The following is a 27,142-nucleotide window of genomic DNA, read 5'->3' as shown; positions in this document are numbered from 1 at the left end:
GGGTTTTATCCCATTTAGATCAGAAGAATGGGGAAAAGATTAAGTATCAGAAAGCTAAAGCAAGCAGCATATGCTTCAAATCTTGAATTTATTTTAGAACTTCTCCAGCTTAAAACTTGAGTTGGAATGTAGGGCAACATGACTGAATGAAATTCACTCATTCTTAGTAACAATGAGGTGCAAGCACATCCTTATGTGTGATTCAGAGGAACAGAAAGCAAATTCCATATAGAAATAAAAATGAACTCATGTCTCTTAGATATTTGTGTAAACCTACAGTGCTCTATAAATAAATCTTAATAATAATAATAATAATAATAATAATAATAATAATAATAATATTTGAGCACCGAAGTAAGCTCTCGTGCATGACCTTTAGGTAGTAACTATATTGGGCCTAAAATGCTGGGCCCCATCAAATGGGACTTCAGTTTAGGTTCAATATGGTCTGACTGATGGAGCAGTAGATGGGCTATCTGGGGACTAGGGTTAGCATCATCCAGTTTGGTAACTCATGGTGTCACACCCCAATTGACATCCTTCCATACCACATCATAAAGAATCCTTAGTAATATTTTTTTGTACTAATGTTACTTGTAAATTGTAATTCTTGTATACTATCAAACATAAAGGAGTAGTTGTGACATAGCAAAATCAAAATTATAACTTTATAACTGTAAATGACAACATCATAGACATAGTTAAAATAAAAATTTGGTAAGATGTGATGTTTTAAAATAAATTTTTAAATGAATTCTTTAATTTTTTTATATTTTGTAAAAAAATAGGGCCTCTCCTTTCTCTTTCCACTGAGCCTCACCCTACTTACATTGGAGCTTATTGCATGCACATTTAACTCAGCTGCACCCTAACAGGATGCAGCTGGGGCAAGGGATGCAGGTAGGAATTATAGCATGTAATTCGCTCCCCGATTCTACTGGCTGAGTACATCTCAGCTGCATCCCTGGCCCCAGGCTTGGAAAAGCAGCCACCAAAGCATGCTTGGGAACAGGGATGTAGCTGGGCTTCAGATGGCCTGAAGAATTGGTGGTGAATTACATGTGATAATTCCCACCTCCATCCTGCGTCATGGCTGCAATCGGGTTAAATGTGTATGTGAAAAGCTCAACATTTTAAAGGGATACAGATGAACACAACTGCCTGTTTCTGCCAAAAGGCAAACATTTGAGGAGCAATAGTGTCACCCTCCCCCCTTTAGAGCATTACCTGGTGTGACCCACACCCACTGTGACACTGGCATCCAAGGATTGTAGGAGTTGTACTCATAAGGTCACAGGGAATACAATCTACACCCTGTACTGGAACAACAAAGTGAGGTGTCCCCATTCAGAATCACCAGGTGCCCTCTTGACTATAGGTCTGTTACTTCTGAACTTTTTTATTTTCCATTATATGAATAATTTGTTATCAAGAACTAGTCTGTTTCTTATTACAGGCGTAATCAGGAGAACAGATTAATTTTGTGTCATTTCCCCTGTCCTTGTTATAATCCTAGATCATTGAATAAGGCATTAAACTTTTTCATATACATTATATTATGCAACTGCTGTACTGCATTAATCTTTTAAATATTCTCAATTTTAGTTGGCTGGCAATTTTTATCCCCTTTGAAAGTTTCCTAAGGTGATAGAAAGAAAGTCTAAATATAGCTGGGCTCATCAAATACAGAAAACTGACAAGGTCAAAGTAGAATGTTGATGTCTTTCATAAAATGAATGGAGGAGAAGTCACCTGATCCAGCAGAGGAAATCTACACGTGGAAACAAGTTACTATCCATTTACTAGAAACTGCAAGCATGAGTCTGGTGTTCATCTGTAAAATGTCTGCTTTAGGCTCCATGAATTGGAATGTTTATCTGAATGAACAAAGTGTACAATGGAATGCTGATAGACAACCTCTATATTTGGAAGTGAATATGCACTTTACTTTTTACAAACATTACTGTTTGTGATATTCATGTACAGCAAGTTTCTTCACATATACCTTCTTTTCTGAATTGGTGAAACTAAATCTAATAAACTTCCTAATATTCACAATAGAATGAAAAAAAGCTATGGGATGAGGAGGAGAGTGTCTTGTACTTTTAAGACTAACAGATTTAATGTAGCATGAACATTTGTGGACTGTGATCCAATAGCCACAAATTAGAGATGTATGTACAGGGTATTCATGGTTGAGCATTGAAAAGGGACACCAAAAATGATGATAGCATTATTAACTCTGGCCATAAACTTTCAAAGAAGTGGTCAGCATAAATATTTTGAAAAGAGTAAAGGCAGCTAGTTTGACATGTGTTTATTAACCAGAAGCCAGTTAGGATGTTCATTGCCTCTGATGTAAGTATGTATGTGCTTTCAAGTCATCTGTCTACTTATGGCAACTCCATGAGTTTCATAAGGTTTTCTTAGGCAATGAATCCTCCAGTGGTTTTGCCAGTTCCTTCCTCTGAAATATATTCCAGAGCACCTAGTATTCATTTCTTGTGTCCCATCCAAGTATTAACTATAGCTGGCCCTTCTTAGCTTTAAGATCAAGTGCAATCTGGTGTCTTTAGTGTATTCAGGTTATTATAGTTGCCACTGAAGGGTCAGATAAATGAGTCCTACTTTAAGAAAGTGTGTGTTCTGTATACTGAATCTAGAGTCCTCTGTTGGTTTCACTAATGTTGTTTTATAACAATTTCTTTGGTTATATACAAAACCATTGTGAAAACTAGTGCCTTAATCTAGGCAGCATATCAAAAAGCCAAACTCTCAGTTCAGTACATTGATACACTTGTGAATTCACTTGTTTTAAATCCAGTTGCTATTCGGATTTATTATAAACCCATTAAAAATGGTTACTCAGTAACTTGATAACACAGATAAATTATCTTAATTCAACGAGAATAGTTGGGACTAACATTGAGATTAAACAGTGGAGTGAGCTTTTGTCACTAGTTCCAGCTTCTGCCAACCTAGCAATTTGAAAGCATGCAAAAAGTGCAAGGAGATAAATAGATACTACTTTAGTGGGAAGGTAACAGCATTTTGTGCAATCAAGCAGGCCACATGAGTTATCTTTGACAATGCTGGCTCTTTGGCTTAGTAACAGAGATGAGCACCACCCCTTACAGTCAGACATGACTAGACAATCTTGTCAAGGGAAAACCTTTACCTTTACCTAGTGTGATCAATGACAGGGTAGCAGAGGAGACTGAAGTATCCTGGCATTAGTTTTTGTGTTTTGCCATGTTTTATGTCTAACTGGAGTCTATTTTTTTCCCTTTTGCAAACAGATTATTCTAACTACCCTTTGTGGAATGCAGGAGCACATTGCTCATAATTTAGACCATAAGGTGTGTACCTCCCAGTTTTCAAATTTTGGTTCTTTATCTCCCAGATGGTTAATAAGCTCTATTTCTGGCCTGAGAGGGATCTCCAGTGCCCAGTGTGAGTGCCGTGTGGTGTGTTGTATAGGCGTGAGATTCTGTCCGGGTGAGTATGGATTTATAAACAATGGAACGAAGATTAAAATGCCTCTGACTGAGAGCTCAGCGTGTCATTTCATTTGCTGCTTCTCTGTGTGGGAGAAGGTTTTCTCCAGCCGGCACATGCTCAGGTTCATCTTTGGGGTTTGATCCAGGCATACTGCTTTAGAGGTGTGGACTGCTGGTCGCAGAAACACTCCAACAGGCTTAACCCCTTCAGGGCTAGCCGGAGCAAGAAGAAGGGACCTCCCTCCATGCCATCTGACATCATCTGGCCTTGGAGGGAGTGAAAAGGCAGGCCCTACTCCATCAGGGCTAGCCAGAGCAAGAAGAAGGGCCCTCCCTCAAGTCCATCTGCCATGGTCCAGACCTCAGAGGGAAATAAGAACCACTGGACTTGATCCCCCTCACCACCACCATTCCCTTCTCCTTTTGTGTCATGTCTTTTTAGATTGTTAGCCTGAGGGGAGGGAACCGTCTGAATAACTATCTGTAAGCCACTCTGAGAGGCTTTAGGGCTGAAGAGTGGGGTATAAATACTGTAAATAAATAGACAAACAAACAAACAAACAAACAAACAAATGTGATTCATAAACTAAATCATAGCACAAATAGGAATCATTGATGTGAAATCCCACTGGGGATGTTAAAACATTATTCACAATAGAATATTTTTTATTGTCATCCTCAACAGAAAGGTTATTCCAATGTTTCAACAGGTATCACACTGAAAATAATGCCAACCAGTGGGAGGCTTTTTTTTTATTTTCATACAAGAGAAAGAATGACAATGCTTTTTTGTTCGTTTCAGATTTTCACTGCTTTCACAAAACATATTTTTCATGTTTGTGAAATCTTCAAATGCCAAATACAAAAATAACTGCATTGAAAATGTAGAAAAAAATCTGATAATCTTGCATTGTAACTCCAAAATATCTCAATTGTTTTATTTCATGTTACATGCACAAATCATACTAATGTTAGCTTACATTTTGATTGAATTAATATATATACATTCTTGAGTGCATCAGGGAAAGAAACCACTGAAAAATGAGACAGACATATGCCATTTCTTAAATAATTGTAGAAATATTCCAAGTTAAACTTAGAGCAGATAGAACATATTGCATATGGAGCAGAATATGTGTATGAGGAAAGCCACAGGACAATACAGCTTTCCGATCAGAGGCAAACTACTGATTCCTAGTTAAATCTATTATCTGAAATGTCTCTAGGGTGACAAAGGCCCTGTTCACACCAGCCTGAAAGGCTGGCCTGGGGGGCAGAGTCAGGGAGTTGTGTCCAGATGACACATGCCCCAATTCTGCCCCACCAGGGTGCCCTGATGTGGCAAGCTGCTCCACATGGCAAGTGGCATCATGGCACTCTGCTGGCGCTGTGTCCATATGATACAGCCAGAGCAACACAGCTATGGCGCCCTTTCAAGGGTGCAAAAAGGAGCCCTTTTTTGCAGCTCCTTTTTGTACCCTCAAAAGGCCAGATCAGGGCTGCAGCATGAGCTTGCCACAGCCCCGATCCGACTGAAGAAGGGATGGTGTCCCACCGCCCCTTAGAAGCTGTTTGTAATGTACCAAAGCCTATTCTTTGGCCATGTGACCATCTTTGTAGGGGTTTTTCACTCTAAACAAGGGAAGAAGAGTTTATTGACATGAGTCACAATGATTTTTTGGGCTTCTTCAGAGCACATATGGCAACAGATTACTTTTCCATGTCTTGGATTATGAGTAACTAGGCAATTAAGTCCACATGTGTGCTGGGAAGGAGACATTTCCCAATGTGATTCTGATATGACGTATTGGAAGATAGGCTACTGTCCATCTGATAAAACTGGGCCACAGTAACACCTTTTAAACAAAATAGAGGAAAGCAAATGTGCACAACTAGGGTCATTTAGTGGAAGTGGAATTCCTTTGACGTACCCACAGGGAAACAAAAGAAAGAAGTAAAGACTTCCATGAAGAAGAAATGCTACTGAGAAAAATACAAAGCTAAATTCTATTGTTAACATGGGTTGGGGAGAGCCATTGAAACAACTGGATGTACAGTTAGCCCTCACTATACACAGATTCTGCATCCACTGTCCATGGCTTGAGAATATATATAATTAAAAACATATATTTTAAAAAAAAATCCAAAAAGCAAATCTGAACCTGGAATCAAACCCCAGAAAATGCCAATGGCCCACTGTAACTATATGTTGGATCAACATTCAACAACTGACTCAGTAGATCCACTCTAGTTTGGGACTAATGAACAAGACTCCAGCCATAGCAAACAGCAGTGAAACAGTGGACTGTGATAAGCTTCAAAGAAGTGGGGGAGAAAAGGATAGGAGTTGTGGAGGGATGCTGATGATGTCACGCATGCGCCACGTCCAAACGGCGTGATGATGCCATGATGACATCATGCACACGCCGCATCCAAATGGCTGCAGGAACGATGCTAGGGAGAAAGGGGCCGGGGGGCTTTCTCCCATGGCTGCGGCTCCTGGGGTGTCCAGGGGAATGAAGCCCCAAGGACACCCCTTTACCGAGCCACTGAGAAGCGGCATTTTGTCTCTTCTCTGTGGCCTGGAAAAACTCAGGATTGGGGCCAGAGGGCTGTCAGTGAGGCTGCCCTGCCCCCAACCTGGAGATAAAAGAGGCTTCACAGACCCGGCCCATTGGGGCAGTCTGTACCGTGCCATAGTAAGTTATTCCACCATCAGTAAGAAGACTGTCATGTGGGAAGCTGTTGGCTTTGGGGACAACAGAACAGATTCTTGCCACTCCATTCCTCATTGACCTCACTACTGGATTACTCTACTAGCTCTCTCATGTAATTGCAACATTTCTCTTTCTGCCACAGTCTTCTTCTTTCCAGAATTCTACTGATACATTCTTCAATCTGGCAAGCTGCTTTGAAGTTAGATAATTACTTCTACCTGTTCATTTCAGTTGAGCTCACAGGGTAGCATAGAAAAAATGTTCTAGTAGATTACAGACAAGGTGTTTGTTGTTTGGAGGGAAGACTATGTTTATTTTTATTTTTTGCAGAAGCCAAATGTCAATTTCAAAAAAATATCTGAACAACCTGAAACAATGGCATTTGTTGAATTATGGGTTTTGCAGCAGCGCCCCCCCACCCCAATTCTGATGCCATATCTTTCCCTGCCAACACTGATATCACACACACACACACACACACACACACACAAACACACACACAGCATGAATATAAGTATAATAATTCTCATCACACCTAGTAGGAATATAACTTTCCTGTGCTTTGCTTAGTCATACAGGAGCTGAGTCTCTATCAAATTATTAGAAATGATTATTAAAGAGAGAAATAAAGTGAGGGAAGAACTTGAAAGGCATTTTCATTTTAGTGGATGGAAAAGTGGATTAAAATCTGCAGTTTTCTTGTTAATGCTTCATAAAAGCCTCATGCTTTTGTGCATAATCTGTAGCAATCTGTTGCTTATCAAAGAGTGAACATTTAATTAGATGAAATGGGTTTTAAGTTTCCTGTGTGAAACATCAAACAGGCTTTGTCACAATGAACTTGCAGTCCAGCCACTGCTTAAAAGGAACAGTGTTTTAAGTTTTGAAACAAAACTTCTCCTTATACCGTATCCTCATTAATTTCCACTCCTTTTCTGTCATGGTTCATTCACTTAAGACCATTTAGTATCACGTTTTAATTATTCTGCACACCTGTGCCTATCATAAGATTTTTTTCTAAGAGTGAAAAACTCCTGGGGCAATAGTAGAAGCCAGGTTAAATCTATTTTTTATGATGAAGTTAATTATAGAGCATGTAATTATTGTAAGGATTGATAACTTAGGATCTACATGAACAAGAACAGTGAAAAATCCAATGTCATTCAAAAAGTCATTCAACCACTCCTCTAAACTTCACATTAACATATTTAAAGAAAAATGTAGTGTAAATTTACCTCCCATGTTCCCCATGTGGAGGAATTCACACTTCTAAATTAAAAACTGGTACTGTTAACGTGATAGGAATGGATTTTTTAAAAATAAAAAACCCTCTTAAATAAATAAAATAATAAATAATAAAATAATAATAATAATAATAATAATAAAACTTTTATTTATATCCCGCTTTTCTATGACAGGACAATCAAAGCGACTTACAACACGTTAAAATCCACATTTACAAATTTATATCCCAAATTCCCCCCCTTAAAACAGGATTAAACAAGTTACAATTAAAACATCTGTTAAAAACACAATAAAAAATACAGCGAGGACAGAGCGGTGGGCTGATACATGATGTGGGGGGCAGTCATTCTGTGGCCAGGCACTTTTATTCAGGAAAATTTATTCACTTTTATTGCTAGAAGAAGACAAAGTATGGCCCAGTATAGACGGTGCAAGGGGTGCCTCGGGGCGGTGCTTCTAGACGCCCCTCGCCCCTCGCACATGACGAGGGCATCAAAATGGCAGTGCCCTGTACAGATGGGCGCCACCATTATGACATGCTGGGCACACACTGTCTGCACGTCACGTCGCCATTACAACATCGCGAGTGCACCATTAGTGCACTGCAATGTCGTAATGACATTGCAAGAAGAACCTGCTTTTTGCAGGTTCTTTTTGGCCCGTGGGGAAGTCCCGCAGTCTGGAGGCTGTGGCTTCCCCGTGGACCAAAACTAGGCACTGGGAGACCGTCCCTTTTCACAGTCTACCCCATGCCCAAGATTACAATAATGTGAGGTTTATTTTACAAGAATGTAAAACAAATGGAGATAATAGTGGGGAAGCCTCATATAATTCATAACCCACTGAAGAGAGTAAGCAGATTTTCAAAATGCTGGGCCTAAACCTATTTTCTGGTTTATATATTCTGTAAACTGTCTTGAGTTCCATTACAAGAGAAAAGACAGGATACTGCTACTGCTGCTGCTATTACAACTGTTACTAGTGGTGGCTGTAATTCAGTAAGGATGTGTAAACTGTACTTACACATCTATAATTGCTCCATATTAACAATCCTGACACAGGTCCAAAACACACTGCAGAAATAATCCAGTTTGAGACTGCTTTGACTGGCCTGGCTCAAAGCTAGAGAATTGTTGGGGGTGTTAGTTTTGTGAGACATCTAGCCTTCTCTGTTAGAGAGCTCTGGAGCCACAACAAACTACAATTCCGAGGATTCCTTAGCATTGAGTTAAAGCTGTCTCAAACTGAATTATTTCTGCAGTGTGTTTTTGGACCACTGTCACAATCTTGGCACTATTGCTGTGATTATATTTGCCCTCCTAAAACTACATTTCTGGGCTGAAGCTTATATGAAGCTTTTTAAAAAATATTTTCAAATATTCTTCCATCCATTCTGACTTCATGAGACCAAAAAGAAACATTTTCCCCTAGTCAATTTCTCCATGAAGCGTCTACAAAATTTGTTTAACAAAGCACATAAGAACAGGATTGATCCAGATTATTGCTTTTGAAAAAGAACCAAAGAACTTCTATGCTGCTTATATTTTTCAAAAGTCTATGCAAAAAGGAAGAAACAGTTGCAACTTGTGCAAAAACAGATTATACAATTTGCACCAAAATGCAATTCATTTGAAAATGCAAACTCTCCATGAAAATAAACAAAAAAAATCTCCCCATCTCCCCTAGTAATCAAGGAATTACATCCATAATACATTTTGAGTTAATAGGAAGCTGCATTGTATTGAGTGAGACAAGTGATTCATCTAGACCAGTTTGAATGGCAATTTCTCTTCAGAATTTCAGACAGGATCTTTTGCTAGGCCTTCCTTGACATCCCAGATTGCATTCTGTCCAAGTACTTAACAAGGTTCACCCTACTATCTCCCAAATCAGATTAGATTGTTTTTGTTCAGGATGCACAAAATATAATCCCCTTGATTGATCAGACCTCAAGTTTATCAATGGAATGCCTCCCCACAACCAAATGCAGATATTCCCAGACTCTCTGCCTTCAATGAATCCCTTCAATTTTATGCAGTCAGCAGAAAAAGTATTCTAGAACTTCCCGCAAGGGTCTATCTTAAAATGTAGAACCAATTATGTGTTGTGTCCATCAGGCCCTCACAATTATGCCATATGAACTAACAATACATCCTGGCCCATGTTCAATATGTTCCCACTTGTCCTTGTAGCCATCACTTGCAGGCAAAGATGAATAATAGTAGTTAATATGCTGTACTTTTGAGAAAGCTTGTGTGGCATGATAGGAGTTAATCTGTGGGAAAGACCATATTTATTCATGAGTGATCCTAAAACAATTCAAAAACTGCTGTCCCAGACACACTGTAGAACCAAAAACCTTTGTGCCAGATGATGATGATGATGATGATGATGATGATGATGATGATGGAGGAGGAGGAAGAGGTAGAGGAGGGGGCCAAGATACTGTACTAAAGGGAAAAACAGAAGGAACAAAACACAAATTATGTTAAAACACTGCCCCCCTCCATAGCCCCCATTTCTAACTTGAATAATGACACTTGGAAACTGTCTTGTGTCTCCTCCTCTCAATAGAGGAGGGAATTGTCTCATTATTATTTTACATTTTGGCTCACACAATTAAATTCCACTTTTAAAAGAGCAAAATTAACTTCCTTGGGCTAAGAATTCTCTTGTTTCATCAGAGGTGAGATCCAGCTACTGTAAATTCCTGGCAGAAATCAATGCTTTCCTGTATCCCTACATTTTATGGATGCTGTCTTAATATGATTTTCTATTTTGGCTCAGAAAGTTACTGTAACTCCATCTCTGAGCAGGAAATGTGTTTTCCTGGGACTGGTGCTCTGTTGTTACATTTAGAGCTGAGTTCTGCCTAGATCCACTTTTCACTTTGCTAATTAAGTGCTAACTTATGAGACACAAATGAAGGCCAAGTGCCCTGAATGAAATGCACAACTGATGTTCTAAAGCATTTTCAAGCTATTTTGATGAAAACTTCCCAAAGGAACTCAAGCTGGAAATGTACTTTCTTTTTCATTATTTTTGCTGCTTCCCATATCCTTAATTGTATAAATGCTACACTTGTTCCTGCTCTGTTTCTTTTTATATCTTTTACACATCATTGAATGGTACCCATTTTGCATTAGAATTCTACAGGGTGTTATATAGTGGCAGCATATATATGATGGATACAGGATTCAGAACCAGCATCAGGAACATAAGCACACACATATACACACATCCCCCCTTTCTCTCTCTCTCTCTCTCTCTCTCTCTCTCTCTCTCTATCTATCTATCTATCTATGAAAGGACCCAGAAGTATGCAAAATGAAATTTTAAGGAGGAAGTTATTTTACATGTTAGAATTCTGATATGGAAATGTACTTCACTTTAATTTTCTATTGTAAAAACATTCTGTTTGATCACAGTCTGATTGATTGTGATGCAGTGACTGCTCACATAAGCGTGCTCAGGTTGTTGTATTTTAGTTTACAGTTTATGATTTTGGTATAATTAGGGATGAGAATGAGGATTTCATTTGGTGCTTTCTTTTTAGATGTACTTACAAAAAATTCCATTTTGTCCTAAATGAGTTAGAATGAAATAACTTGAAATGATCATGATCCTGATGACTTAATGAACGAGGGACGAGACTGACATACTAATATGTCTAGGAACCCATTCACATTATAGAATTATAGCACTATTTTTCCATGTTAATTGCCATGATTCTGCCAGGGATATAGGTATAAGGAAGGGGGAGGTACAATTAGGACATTAACACTTAGTTCAGAATTCTGTCCCCAATGAAATTTTCCTTTCCCAAATTTCTAACATTGCAGGGAGGGAGGCACTGAAAAACATTTGCACCTAGTACTCATATTTGCTATGTTTGCATTTTCTTCATGGCTCCCTCTCCCCAATATTTTTTTTTTTTTTTTTTTTTTTTTTTTGGCTTCAACTAGATTTCTAAATGCTCAACTGAAGTTTTAAGTTACTGCAATGCTAAAAATTTGAGAAGTGAAAAAATATTTTGATTGGAGAGGCCATGTCCTCATGTTAATCCCCCATAGCTTCTGCTGTGTTAATTATACATACCAAAGAGACCTCACCAAGCAAGGATCACTTGGACAATTGCATACACGGAATGCAATTCTCTAAGCAGTAAGACAAGTACATTAGGCAATCACAGAATATGAGGCATAAGGCAAGATACAAAGGCTAAAATCTGCTTTTATACCCACAACCACCAGCAATCACAGTGGACCCAATTAACTAATCAGAGGGCCTGCAACCTAGAACTTTCTAGCCATATGTTAGTGTGCATGGGAAACATTTTAAAATGTTCCCCACCGCTGAATCTGACTTTGACCTAAACTAATGAAAACAATGCCTTTGGGCACAAAAATAATTATGCTCAAAACCTCAGGCTGTTTGGTAAATGAAAGGGCATCAACCTACAGAAAAACAAGTTCCATGTTATAATCTCTGTGTGAAAAGTGCATTAATGTCAGGTATTTACGTTTCTGTCCAACTTTTATAGGGGAAACAACTGGGGGGGGGGGGGTTACTTGCATTCCTTGCTTGCTTATTAGTGGAATTTAAGGATTGACAGATCACGATATTTCTGATCTCCATTACTTTTCAACATAGTCACTCATGAGTTTGTTCTGTTTGATTTCTGCATATACTTCCATTTTAAAATACATGTAAATACACATGCAATTATTCATTTCATTACATATTTTACCAATTTTTCTTATAAAATATGCATTGCTAAATGTATTTTCTTCCAAAATATGCCAATTTTCGTTTTGTTCAAGCAAAGAACTGCATCCTAGTATATCAAGGAGTTCAAATTCTGATTCTTAGCTACAGTCTGATGCAAAATTAGTCTGGAAGGTGCAGGTCAGGTATTTTTTTAAAATTCCTCAAGCATTTCTTCACAGACACAATTATAGAACAGTTTTTCAGAAAGGTGTATCAGGGAACATCATAATATAGTTTTCATTGCCATGCCTACATGTGGTATTTCCCCAGGCTTTTAATCTCTATATTTCATTCCAGTTTGTTAACCAAGGATAGTATTGTTATTGGCTTTGCTTTTCCATGATGTGTAAAATGGATGTATAAAAAGATTGTTGTGCCACCTAACTCAAGAAGAATGTAGGCCCCCACAGATGGAAATATGAAACCACTAACAATATCCCATAATCCAGAATTTGGCTCAATAAACTTACAGGGAAAGCACAATGAACGTCTTCAACACTGTATACCTTGTTTGCCTGCTCTTCATCAGAGTGAGCAAATTTTAACTCTAGATATTATGTTATAAATATAGGCCATAATTATTGTGAGGTTTTCTGGAACCTTTCGAGGGAAATGATTAAGAATGTAATCCTACACTCACTTATAGCAAATGAATCCAATTGAGTTTAGTATATTATTATCTTCATCTTCATCTTCATCATCATCATCAAGCTGTTAAACTAGGTGGGCAAAGTGTGGCCTGTGGACAACATGTCATGTGGCCTCCTAGTATGGTCACTTCCCATGTTTTCTCAATTTTATTACTCAAGAATGCCCTCAGATGCCCTCTAGAGGGTTCGGAGGGCATTTCCACCATGTTTGGAGACCCTCTGAGGACCCCAAGTTTCAAAAACAATTTTTGCAACATTTTTCAAATAAAAGTTTTTGCCCCCAAACACTCCATGGAGATGCATTTTCACCACACTTTGTGGGCCCACTTGGTCAATTTCAGCCAGAATAAGCCTTTTTAGAAACCCCAAATATGGTGAAAATGACATGTTTAGTGGATGCCCCCCAAAGTTTATGGGAGGGAATTCACACCCACCCACCCACCGCCTTCCAAAGTTGCCCACCTAAAATGTTTTTCTGGTCTTCAATCCCTCCAGATTCCTTAGACTACTTTATCCCACCTTCCAGAATGAATTGTCTCTTTTGGAAGCTTCCAGGAGAAAAAATTCACCTTTAAAATAGGAGACATATTCAGGGATAGCCATGCTGACCATATAGCAATGTACAAAAACATGCAAAATCCACAAAACAGTGATTTCCTTTTTGTGACAACCAAAATGCATAAAATACATGTTGCAAACATTCAAAATTCCACTGGCTTCTTCATCAGGCAAAGTTGTTAAAAATCATTTGTTAGTTGTTGTTCTGTGCCTTCAAATCACCTCTAATTTATGGCAATCCTAAGGCTATCATGGGGTTTTCTTGGCATAATTTGTTCAAAGGAGGTTTGCCACTGGCTTCCCCTGAGGCTGAAGCATGTGACTTGCCCAACATCACCCAACAGGTATCATGGCTGAGAGGAATCGGACCTGGTCTCCAGAGACATATTTCAGTGCTCAAACCACTATGCTACACTGAAAATATAAACATACAGGGAAAAATATAATATGATGATGTTAGTCATAGGCCTGCATTTTGTTAAGATGTTGGTGTTGTTCTGAACTGAGATAGTGTGTAGGGAAAAACCCAGTGGAACTTGGAAAGCTTGCATCATGTATTTTATGCATTTTGGTTGGCCTAATAAAAATATCACTGTTTTGTGAATTGGTGTTTTTGTACCTTTTAAATAGGTTACTGTTCCCACCTCCAGAACAATTTAATACATTTCTCTCCAAAATCACATGTAGATTTTCTGCCATTCTCATTTTTTTTACTCTTGGGAGTACATTTTGACAGTCCATGCAGGCCTCAGATGGTCTAGAGCAGAAAATTGGCTCCCCAGCCCTTCACAGTTGCCCAACCCTCATATATAAAGTAACCAGGGATAGTTCATGTGATTCAAAAACACATGACACAGTCCCATCCCAGGAGATAAGGAAATGCAGATCTCATTACTACATGGATAGAAACCCCTTGAGAACATTGTGCATACCACCTAGAGTTCCATAGAAGTTAGGCAGAGAATGAATGAAAGACACACATAAGCTTACCTTGGTTCCTAACTTCACAAGATTCTCAGAATGGGAATTTGCTGACCCTGCCTTCCTGATTTTATTGGCCAATCAAAAGGAATCATATAGATGTTACAAGCTTTTGAAGCTCCACTGGCTTATTCATCAGGAAAAATGTTTTCTTTTTTTGGTTTTTAACACCTTGCCTATGAAGAAGCTAGTGGAATTTCAAAAGCTTGCAACATATATATTGTGCATTTTGGTTGGCCAATAAAGGTATCATTTTTGGTGGATTTTTGAAGTTTTTGATTTTGGAATCCAGACAGGGATGACTTAATAATAATAATAATAATAATAATAATAATAGAGAAATATTCTGTAGAAAGTGTTGATGTCTACTTCAGTTCCTCCTCATCTCTGTTGCAGGGGAAGAATGTTCAGACATGTCATTGAAAAACTAAATTTGTCTATTTGCTCTTGATATAGTACATAAAATTTAACATATGCTTGCAGGAAAGTGAGGTTCCAATTGCCTTATTTCCATAAATGTAACTGTTCCCTTAAGCAGTTAAAAGATGGATTTGAGGAATATTTGACTCTGTCTAACAGCATAAATGTTAGAAAAAACGTACTTTTAACACTATTTATGCTACATTTACTGTCACAAGCAGGCTTTGTCAGTGCCAAATTACTTCTTTTCAACAGCAATTTATATCTAAGAAAGAAAAATGATAGCAATTCTACTTTTAACAAAAAAAATCAGATCTTCATAGTGTTAACATGTGCCACTTTACAAAGTAGACATTCATAAGGTCTACTTTGAGTAGACCTTATGAATGTCTACTCAAAAGTAAGGCCCATTGAGTTGAAATGAATGTACTTCTATGTAACTATGCAAAGGATTTCAGCCTCAGCCTTTTAAAATATGAATAACAGGATAAAAGGAATTCTAACAAAATATATGTTTTTAATTTCATCATGAGATAAAGTCTAGCAGGGAATAATCGACTCAGTTGAAAATGATTTGATTGAAGGTATTTGATCACATGGTTAGATTTTCCATACATTAATTAGGAAACCTGGGCTGTAGAAGCCACAGTGAATCATAGGAGCTCAACATTTATTTGTCTATTTTTATTTTTATTTTTGGATTGATAGATATACATCCCGCCTTTCTCCCAAGGCTGAGATGCCAGGGAGCTTCCAATATAATTAAGCATAATTACAAATAATAAGTTAAACATAGTAAAGTACAAATTAATTACACTATTAAAACAAAATGAATAACACATAAGAATGAAATTATTTAAAGAGAGCATTGTAATGTAGTGATTTGAGCATTGGACTAAAACTCTGGAGACCAGGGTTCGGTTCCCCACTCACCCATAGAAACCCACTGGGTGACCTTGGGTGAGGCACATAGTCTCAGTCCCAGAAAAACAAGGGGTGCCATAAGTTGGAAACAACTTGACGGCACACAACAACAAATTCTTTAAAATTCCAGCACATCCATTTAAAACCCCTGATGGTAACAGGCTGTTAATTACTGAAGGTTTGCCTGAATAGAAAGATGTCCATATGTTGGAAGAAGGATATCAAGGAAGAAGCTAGCTTAATCTCTGATGTCAGGGAATTCTACTATCTGGCCTGTCTGGTATCTTCACAACACATCATCTGCTGATGGAATTGAAAGAAAGATCCCTCCGGTAGGGGTGTAATGCTTCACTGAGTTTCTTTTTGAAGGTAGCAATGAGTAATTTCAGCAATTTTCTTCCAACTAAGAGAAAATATTTGACAACCATGCAGCTTCTAAAGATTATTTGCAATTTTAGACTTATTCTATGCAACATTCACATATGTTTGTTTTGCACAGGAAAAAGCATTTTCTGCATGGGAAATAATATTTCAGTGCAGCAATATTAATTCTAATATAGAAAATGATGCTTTCTATGCAAATCACCTATCTGAAGTATTTGTGTAGAATAAATTCCCCATTGTAGCCTTTTCTGCACAGGAAGCAGCATTTTCTCTGTAGGAATATTTCTGTGTTGAAATATTATTTTCCATAGAGAAAATGGTGTTTCCTGCACAGAAAATGCTTTCTACGCAAAACAACCATAAGCAAATTTTGCACAAAATATGTCTTAAACTGCTAGGACTCTCATCAGGATTTTCTCAGCACTCAAAAAACATGTTTTTCAACTCTTTAAAAATTCTCGCAGAAGAGAAGAAGGGGGTGGGGGTGAAATCCTAGCATTGTAAGGGATTCCCAAGGGTCATCTCATCCATTCCCCTTTTTGGATACATCACACTCTCTCATTCACGGGTATTCTGAACTCTCCTTGTCAAAAATAAAATAATAAAATGCATGATAGGTTTGTTTTAGCATCAATCATGGATATTCTGAACTCTCCTTTTTTAAAAAAATTAAAAAATTAAAATGCAAAATAAAAGTAAGTTTGCCTTAGCATCACCTTGAGAGAGCTGCAGAGAGAGGTTTGTCATGCCCTGCCTATGAGGCTGAGAGAGTGGGACCCTCACAAAAGAGAAGAAGAGGTGGAGTGGGGTGCAATGGCAGGAACTCCTAGCATTGGCAGGGATTCCCAAGGGCCATCTTGGCCTTCTACCATGAAGGAGTACCTAGGATTTTAGGGATGGACTTGAGGCTGAGAGCATGTGACTGGCCCAAGGTCACCCAGTGAATTTCTATAGTGAAGTGGGAGGCTAGAGTTCTAATCCCAGTTCAGCCATGTAAATCCACAGGGTGACATTGGGTAGGTCACATTCTAGAAATTCACTGGGAAACCTTTGGCACCCCCACCCCATTCTTCTCTTCTGTGAGAATTTGAATGGGAGAGCATGATGTAAAGGGGAGAAGGTCGGAAAGTATCAACCACCACCTACACACAAAATGCTCTCCCCTTTTGTTCTCTTTTGTTTTTCAAAGCAAAGCTGTGTGCAAAGATGGGAGAGGGCATCACCCTAACAAAGGAAATAGCCTCCAGGAAAAACCCAGTATGAATGGTAGCTTTGCTTACACAAAATACGCAAATCCTGGCCATCGAATTGTCAGCTGAAAGGTCCTGTCTCTTCACTTCATTTGGAAATCAAAATTATTACTCATTCACCGGGAAGTGCTCATAATTTCTTTTCTTTAAAATGCTTTTGAAATCTTTGAATAACAGATATTTCTACTGTTTTTCTAATTTTGACGAATATTCTTTACATCACTAGCTCTTAATCTACGACTGAAAACCTGTTGGGGCACTATGCTAGCCTAAAAATAGTTTTGCAAGCATTTCTGAGAGACTGCATTCTCTAGTGTAGTCAGTCACTGTGAAAATTCACATACAACTCTCCCTCCGACTATTGACTTGGGTGCTACATTATAGCAATAGTGTAGTTTGTCTCCACTAACTGCCATGGCTCCATCCTACAGAATCCTGAGATTTGGAACTTTGTTAAGCACTAAAACTCTTTGACAGCGAAAGCTAAAGACCTCATAAAACTACAAATTCCAGGATTCCATAGGATGTAGCTACAACACATAAGGTGATGTCAAACTGCATTACTCCTACAATGCAGATGCATCCTTGGAGAGTTGGAAACTACTGACCATTATGCAACAGATAACTTAGAGGTACAGTTGCTTGCAGAAATATTTGCTCCAGCATATTTCTGCTGCTCTAAACATGTGTAGGATATTAGCCTTCACCTTTTGTCCCTGACACAACAAAATTCCTGGCATTCTAGTAAAATTCAAAGTAGATTCTCTAAGCCTAAAGTCTAACGAACCCTGTTAGAAGAGATATTAGTATTTTTGTAACAAAGACATTCACTGTCAGGAAAAGGGCCAAAGTCCAGTTGAAGAGTGTATATCAGAACATTGGCCACAATGTTTTTGTCTCTTTTTATACAAAATCTATTGCACCACAGTGCAAGGTGAGATATTGTGGTGATTGGAAGAGTGATGAAGCCCCCGGAAATTAAAATCTGAAAGGCTCTAAAGGTAGAGTGAGAGCTGTTGGAGGTAGAAGATTGACTGTCTGTTGTTACCTTGACTCCTTAGATCCAAAGAAAGACAGAAGAGTCTGAAGGCCTTGGAAAGTTGGGGAGGAAATTATGGAGACCTAAGAGAGGAGAACACAGGAGCTAACAAGGCAGGAAGCCAAAGGAAGCAGGAGGCATGCCAAGGAAAATGGGTAAGGGAGTGGTTAGAGGAATGAAAGGAAGGCCAAAGTAATCTAGGACAGGGGGAAAAAAACAGGGTAAGACAAGAAATACAAATGGCCAGGAGCTGCAGTGCTGAGGATAAAGTTTGAAGCTGACATACTGATTTAGAATAACCAGGCAAATGTTTCACTGCAGGCTCCTAAGTCATCCTGCAGTGCCCTGGATGTGTTTGCAGCACTACCTGACAAAATGCACTGATAAGACTTAATGTGTTTAAATAAACCATGTATTGCTATTAGACCTTATGGTTTATTTCATCTGACATATTATGAGCACGTCTTGCAAGGTTAGAGGCAGGGCAGGCAGCCTATGGCTGGCAAAGTGCATTATATTATAGCAGAAAAACATGTTTGCATTTTGCATGATGCTGACATCAAACACAAAACATTTTATGACTAACAGTGTAGCCAGAAGGGTTGTCTGACTGAAATACCCATTACACTAGTTGTTCCAGAGAAATAAAGATGTCTTCCAAAAGCAGAAAGAGTTTTGATGTCTGAGTAATTTAATTGTGCTATAAGAGTAATATAACAATAACAAAACCCCTGGTATTTTTGTATTTCCAGTAAATAATTGTGGTCTTCATTTAAAACATGATAGAATATTTTTAGACACAGTGAAAAGCATATCAAATAATTTGCAATGGTGCATTACTTAGAAAAATGGAGCCCAAGTGTGAGTGATTGTAACTAAATTTTAAGTGCAGATTCAACTGACATCCTCTCTGTGAGTTCAAAGAAGAAAACAGGGATACCTTTGTGTACTTCTATATTCCCTGTCTTAGACCACACATCACATTACACAGGATCTTTTGTGTTTTGCATCCATTAGCTAGTGCTGCACTGGCTCCTGAAGTCAGTATTGATATAATGGTGTTTTAATATAATGGCCATAATCAACTTCTGATTAATTTTACTGTAATCTGGGGCACTGCATTATTAGTAAAATGAAATTACCCTTCAAGAAGCAATACAGGAAGACAACTTAATGGATTTGTGAAAATATGGTCTTTGTATGTTTCTGAAATAATAATATTCAGGATCATCTTCCTCTTTACGGCTAGACTGTTGTTGCTCCATCTATGTGTCAACACAGTCATTTGCATACTATCATTTAGTTATGAATGGGTGAATCTTTTCATTCCATATTTCTCCCATATGTGATTTTTTTTAAAAAAATCTTAAATTATTTCCAGTGAAATTGTGAAGAACTTTGCAAATTTTGGAACTTCTTTATTTTAAAATAAGAATGGTGTTTCCAGATATCTATACTGTTCAAATTTAATAGGTATTGTGTGTATTGTGTACCTTCACCATATATAATTCAATATAATTGAATTTCAAAGTCTGAATCCTCCATAGTATTTCCAGTTTCAATGCATGGTTGTGAAAGCTAGACACTAAAGAAAACTGACAGGAAGAACATCAACTCATTTGAAATGTAGTGCTGGTGAAGGGTTCTGTGAACACCATGGATTGCCTCAAAGGCCAATAGATGGATCAGAGGACGATATCACACAACTGAAATTGGAAATATAATCCAGTGTCATCCTGAATGGAATCATGCGTATTCACATTATTGCGCGAAAGGTTACTACACGCGATCACTGGCAGTCTGAACGCACTCCGAACACAATCACGCGCCAATCCACAGTTAAGTAAGTTCAGTGAACTAGCGAAGTCACAAACCCTGTTCCTAGGCAACCTCGCAATGTTGTTTGGTGTGATGTGCATGTCTCCTTTGGCCCTGGTTTCCACCACCCCCCATTCCTGAAGGGGGGTTTCCCATGAAGCCATACTGCAATTCTGCTTCAATTTTGCTTCTGCTTGTCCTTCAGCATTGCTGAGGGGGGAGGGCTGCTGCCTGCTAATTAAGAGGCATGGACCCAGAGCTATTGGATAACTATTATATTCATGTTTTAACGTGACAAGAGTGAATATATGCTCGTTTTAATGGGAATAGCGCATGCTCCAACCTCTTTTGCAAACTGTGGGGTTCCTTGGTTCCTGTCTCTCACTCACCTAAATATGCTATGCTCCAGTCATCTGGAGTCTCACTGAGCATGTGCAAGGGTGCCAATTCGCATTTAAGAACCCACCAATGTGATGGCTTACTTTGCACAGAATCTGGGTCACGTTCGAGGAGGCCATTCTAGCGAATTTAAGGTGTGATAAGTAATCATGTAATTGCATGAATTTTCAAATTGACCTTGCTATCTCCTCTTTTGAAATTGAGAGCCTCCCGTCCTGTTTGATAAAATCCTTAGAGTAAATTAAACCTAAGCCAACATGGCAAAACTGAAGCTGTTATACTTTGGACATATCAAGAGACAATATGACTTGCTGGAAAACACAACAAAGCAATGCTTTGTAAAGTAAAGTGGAAAGGAATAAGGAAGAAAGGAATACTACATTACAGATTGATTGACTTCAACAAGGAAGCCATGGTTGTGAGTCTGAACAGGGCTGTTGATTAGAGATGGAAAGAATATTTGAATTTTTTTGGAGAAGAGGAATTATTAAGTGTACAAACCCCCAAATGAAGTTGTGGCACTATAAGTCTCTGATAGAGAAGGCTAAATGTCACACAAAAATACAGTTCCCAGAATTTCCTAGCATTGAGCCAAGGCATTTAATGTGATCTAAAGCTGGATTATGTCTGCTGTCTGTTTTGGGGGCGGAGCCAGGGTGTGCATCATGGAGATGGTATGCCCCAACTCTGTCCTCAACCTGGCCTTTAAGGCCTGTGTGCACAGGGCCAAACTACAGATCCCAGGATTCTGCAGGATAGAGTTCTGGCAGTTACAGTGGTATCAAACTGCTTTAATTCAGTTGTGTGGATACACCCTAAGTTATTTTGCTTCCTAATCCTCCTCCCCAAATACCAGTACCCATCATGTTGAGGTATATTGCTAGTTCAATTGAATTATAGACACATTCTATGTGTGTATTTGCATGCATGTGCTCAAATACAATGAGGGTTAGAAATATGTTGTTGTTAACTACCCTTGAGTTGACCTCAACTCCTGGCGAACCTGTGGATGAGACACCTCCAAGATCCCCTGTCCTCTACTGTTTTGCTTAAAACTTCTAGATCTTTTCTCATAGTATCCTTAATTCAGTATACCCATCTGATCTGCAGTCTTCCTTTTTTTTTTCTAGTACCCTCTGTCTTTCCTAGCATTATTGTCTTTTCTAATGAGTCGTACCTTCTCATGATGTGGCTAAAGTATGACAGCCTCAATTTGATCATCTTGGCTTCCAGATGTATTTCAGACTTGATCTGTTCAAGAACCCATTTGTTTAACTTTTGGACTCTCCACGATATGCTCAGTACTCTTCTCCAGCACCATATCTCAAATGAGTTGATTTTCTTTTCTTTTTTCTGCTTTATATGAAGTAGCAGCTATCACAATTTATATAGTAGATGTATTTAACGTGAGAGTTATCAAATTGGTAGATCAAACTAAATCAATTGGTAAATGTTTCTTCCTTTCTCCTTTCCAGAATATAGTAATCCAAGTTTATGTCTGTATACTAAGAGATTAAAGAAATATTAATTTTTATAAATTGTAAAATAGCCATTAAATACAGCCTCCCATCTTATACTATATATACATTTAAAGACTCATTGTACTTTATTTTGCAAATAAAACACTTCAATTTACATCACTACAAATACTAAGCTTTTTAAGTATGCATTTTCAGAAGGATTATTCCTTAACACATAGTGAATTAATTTCCCACTCTCAAAGCCACAGAAAACCTGGAGTTGACCATGACTCTTGTTTTGGAAAATTCTCACAGTGTACATACTTAGACTGTAACTGTTTCATCCAAAGCAAGCTTCGATGGTAACAGGATGCAGGGACATCAATAAGCAGCTAAAATAGAGAGGATTTCTGGTAAAACTGATACACCAGATGAAGAGAGACAGTTTTACTCAAAGCATGATATTCACATGTGTACTACATTTGAGAACAAGGGAAGCAACATGATATATTGATTTCACCATAGAACTACAGCTGTTGAGTCCAGTGTTCAAAATGAAAAACAACTTGACCTTGGGCAAGTCACACTCTCTCAGGCACAGAGAAGACAAAGGTAAAACACCTGTAAACAAATCTTACCAAGAAAATCCCATGATAGGTTTACCTTAGTGATGCCGTAAATCAGAAATGACTTCAAAGCATACAACAACAACAACAGCAACAACATTTGAGAGACCAGGGTAGTGGCGGGCAGACCTATGGCTTGCAGGATTTCCTTCCTTCCTTCCTTCCTTCCTTCCTTCCTTCCTTCCTTCCTTCCTTATCTTCCTTCCTTTCCTAGAAGTCAAATATTTAACAATAGGAAGCTAGTAACTCAAGGGACAGAGCAAAAAAAAGAACGTCTCTGAGCACACACTCAGGGGTTATTCAGATGTTGTTCTTAGGAAAACAGTGCAAATAATCTCAGTCATGAATTCTGGTTTTGTTGTTCACACTGTGGAACCACATCTCTGCGAGTTCTGTTCTTCACGCATGCCAGCCCTCAAAGAGAGATGGAGTAGATGATGTGGATGTATTTTGAAGTACATGGAAGGCATGAAGAGTAATATCCCAATTTATCCTGGATCTATTTGCATTGGTTATTCACACAACCAACAACACAAATCTTTTAGAAAAACTCCTCAATAAACTACTCAATAAAAGAAATATATGGGCCTGAACAGACAGGCCAAAATAAAGCTGCTTCAGGTCACTTTGGAGGTATGCTGTTTAAATGACACATGCATCTTAAGAGGCCTGAAACTGTGCCAAAGCTGTGTTGCAGTCCTTAGGACTGGAGTGTGGCTTTAGTGCGGCTTCCGGCCTCTTAGGGCACATGCATCATTTAAACAGCATACCTCCAAAGTGACCGAAGCAGTTTTATTTTGGACTGTCTGTTCAGGCCCATATGTTTTGTTTTATTTTACCTGATTTAGTTTTACTGCCTTCATGTTTTCTGCTTCTCAGTGTTTGGATGGAACAAACTTGACTATGCATAAACAAGCACTGCTTTGAACAAAGGATGTTTTTGTGTCACCAATACATTGGTCTTCTCATTAGAGTAAAAAAAAACCACATATAATTTCCAGAGGTGGGATACAGACTGCCCCTTTGGGGCGGCCGGCACCTGCCTCTTTCCCCGACAGATTGGGGCCTCAGCTGCCACAGCGGCAGCCCTGGACGCCCCGATCCGCTGCTTTTCCTGGCCTCGGGGAAGTGGCAAAATGCCGCTTCCCCGCAGCCTAGAAAGGGGTATTCTTGGGGCTTCATGCCCCAAGGACACCCCGACAGCAGTGGGGAAAGGAAGAAAGGGGCCGCTTGGCCCCTTTCTCTCTGTATCGCTGGCACGGCCGTTTAAAAGCCTCACCAGGATTATGCATGGCGGAAGGAGCTCCAAAATGGATCTCCTTCTCGTGCTGCTGCAAGGGCACCACAAGTGCCCTGCAGCAGTGCCAGGACGTGACGCCTGCGCCGCACCATTTGGACGTGGTGCTTCCGTCATGGCAAAATTGTGCCCATCTAGACAGGGCACCACCATTTTGACATACAGAGTACGTCCGGTCTGGATACGGCCAAAGTTACATTTCTTTCTCATTCTGCAAAAGGGTTAATTTCAGAAGCCTTTAAAGTAGTTTACAGCACACTCCTGAAGTAATTTCCATTTCATTCAGTGGGACTAGCTGCCAGTAATTGTAAAGAAAGAAAGAAAGAAAGAAAGAAAGAAAGAAAGAAAGAAAGAAAGAAAGAAAGAAAGAAGTACTGCCCCAATTACTGTTTTCTTTCCTAATTCTTAACAACTGGGGGTCAGAAATTCTTCACTATCTACTGCAACAGACCTAAAGATCTACCAGTTTGTCCTCACCTGTCTTCTTTCTCCTGTGGGAAGTTGGGTCGTGGAACTATTTTTATGCTTCATTGTTTAGTGCCAACAATGGCATTTAGTGTTTTTTGTCTGCACTGCATTGCATTTTTTTTATTCAGGAAGGTAGAGAGCTGTGGATTTTCCACAGAGTGCATAACAAAATGTGGAGAAGCTTGAAAAATAAAAGTTTTTTATTCTATTTGAGTTTGCATAGCAACAATTCAGGAACTGTGAATTAGGAATGTTCGTGTTAACATATGAAACAAACAGTGCACATTAAAAGGTGAACCATCGTAACCCCTGCAGCTAGAGGTAGAATCCAGTGGGCCCAGTCCATCTCTACTTACAATATATACTCATGTATAAGTCTAGAAATTTTAGTCAACAAATTGACCCCAAAAAAGCCTGAGTTGACTTATCCACGAGTCACTTTTTACCTGGTGAAAAGTGAGAAATTAATCCCTTTTTGGATCACCTAAAAGAAGCATCAACCCCCTCTACTATTTCATCCATCCACCCTTGAGAGTGAGCACAAACAGTTATGCCTGTCAAAAAATGTTTATTAGTATCGTTTTCCTTTGCTTCATCCTTTACATTCTTTGTTACATGCTGTGAAGTTTTACCCTCGATTTATCCATGGGTCATACCAAAATCCACAATTCTGGCCTCAAATCCTGCCTTCAAGGTCATCTTATAGTTGAGTATATACAGTACTTGTGTTACTTTAATGCTAAGACCCCAATTGGCAATGTACATCTCCATTTCCCTTAAAAGCTATAGTCATAAAATGCAGTGTCCCCTCTCCCTAGGTACCATCAAGATGTACAGGCAAATTTGTATTATTGAACTCTATGCATGCAATGTTTCCTGGCGAATTAAAGCAAGTGTGCACATATTTTTAATATGTTTTTTCATGCTGAAGTGGACTTCACTTAGACTAGGAAATCAGACTGCTTTACAAAGCTCTTGTGAACAGTATACACATCCATCGAACTGATGCCTTAATAAAACAGTTGGAAGGAACTCCTTCTCTGCATCCACAGATGATTCTCTACCACACCAAGAGAAAAATTGGGTCAGTTCCACAGGAAGAAGTTTCTCCCACTACTCTGGATATACCATTAACTCTCAGTTGGATTTCCCCCACTGTGCTTAATCAGAATATATTTTCTGCTTCAGCTGTGTTTCCTACTGGCAATAAAGAGTTGGCTTCTGTGATTTGCAGTTAGCTGATTTCTATTTGATACTCTTTTCCTCTGTCTATGGTATATGCAATTGTTCCTCTAGTATGTTAGATGCATTTGTTTCCTTCCCTGTAAGCAGAGTTTAGTAACCGAATGATGTTGCACTGCCCAACACAATGTCCATGCTAATATTGTTTGTACATTAAGCAATCATTACCTTAAGTTCACATTTTTAAAAAAGAAAAGAAAGCCATATATATATATATATATATATATATATATATATATATTATATATATAACCTCAATGAACAGGAAAACTAAGGACCAGGTGGCAGTTAATGAAGTCAGCAGTGAAAGCAACAATGCAGCCCATTCCCTGCTTCATACTTTAAGAATTATGGAAAATTTTCTAAATAAAACATGCAGTTTTATGTCTCACAGCCTGGTCTCACTTTGAAATTTCTGGACGGGGAATTTTTGTCATTCTTTTTAAAACTTGTTTTTATTCAAACACATAATTTCAAAAATATAAAATAATAAAGAAAAAGCACAACAAAATCAAAAACTACTATAAAAATAATCCCAACATAAGATGCAAAATAAACACACATAACAAAAATTACATGGTTGGCATGCTTTTCTCTGGTATGATCTATCTAAGCTGGATTCTGAATTTAACAATCACTACATGAGGAGATCATTTTTGAAAACTTGGAACAGTTATAAAACTTGATTTTATTACAAATTGCCTCTTTGGATTTCACCACATGAAAAACTGTTTAAGAAGGATTTTTTTAAAAAAGAAAATTATTGAACCTATGCAGTTGTTAGGATTAATATATGAATATATACTGTATATGGAGTGTTTCCTTTTACAATCTTTTTTTAATTTGTTTGAGAACTGCTACTTCTAAGTTCCATATTGTACATCCAAAAATGTTAAAATGCTGCACAAATGTTTTTGTTTGTTTGTTTGTTTGTTTTTATTTTTGCCATTTCTGAAGTTAAATTTGCATCCATTTATCCACTTGTAGATGTTGAATTCAGTGGGGCATTGCTGAGATATTATATATCACTGTGAGGCAATGTGGTGTAATGGTTTGAGGGTTGAACTATGACTCTGGCGTCCAGGATTTGCATCCCTGCTATGACACTGAAACCCACCAAGTGACCCTAGGTAAGTCACATTTCCACATCCTCAGAGGAATTAAAAGGCAAAACCTCTCTGGACAAATATTGTGAAGAAACCCTTGTGACAGATTCATTTTAAGGTCTCCATAAGTCAAAAACTACTTGAAGGCAGACAGCACTAATATATCTTTGATCAATAAACAAGTATGGGTGACCTCACCAGCCCCTGTAATGTAGCTGCCAGAGCAGATGATGGTACATCATTGGCCCCAAACACACTGGCTAAATGAAGCAGCTTCTGGCCACTTTT

Source organism: Sceloporus occidentalis, unplaced genomic scaffold, assembly GCF_023333645.1.
Source record: "Sceloporus occidentalis isolate IW3139 unplaced genomic scaffold, rSceOcc1.0.p SCAF_5, whole genome shotgun sequence".
NCBI classification, from domain to species: Eukaryota; Metazoa; Chordata; class Lepidosauria; order Squamata; family Phrynosomatidae; genus Sceloporus; species Sceloporus occidentalis.
This window is presented reverse-complemented; position numbering follows the sequence as displayed.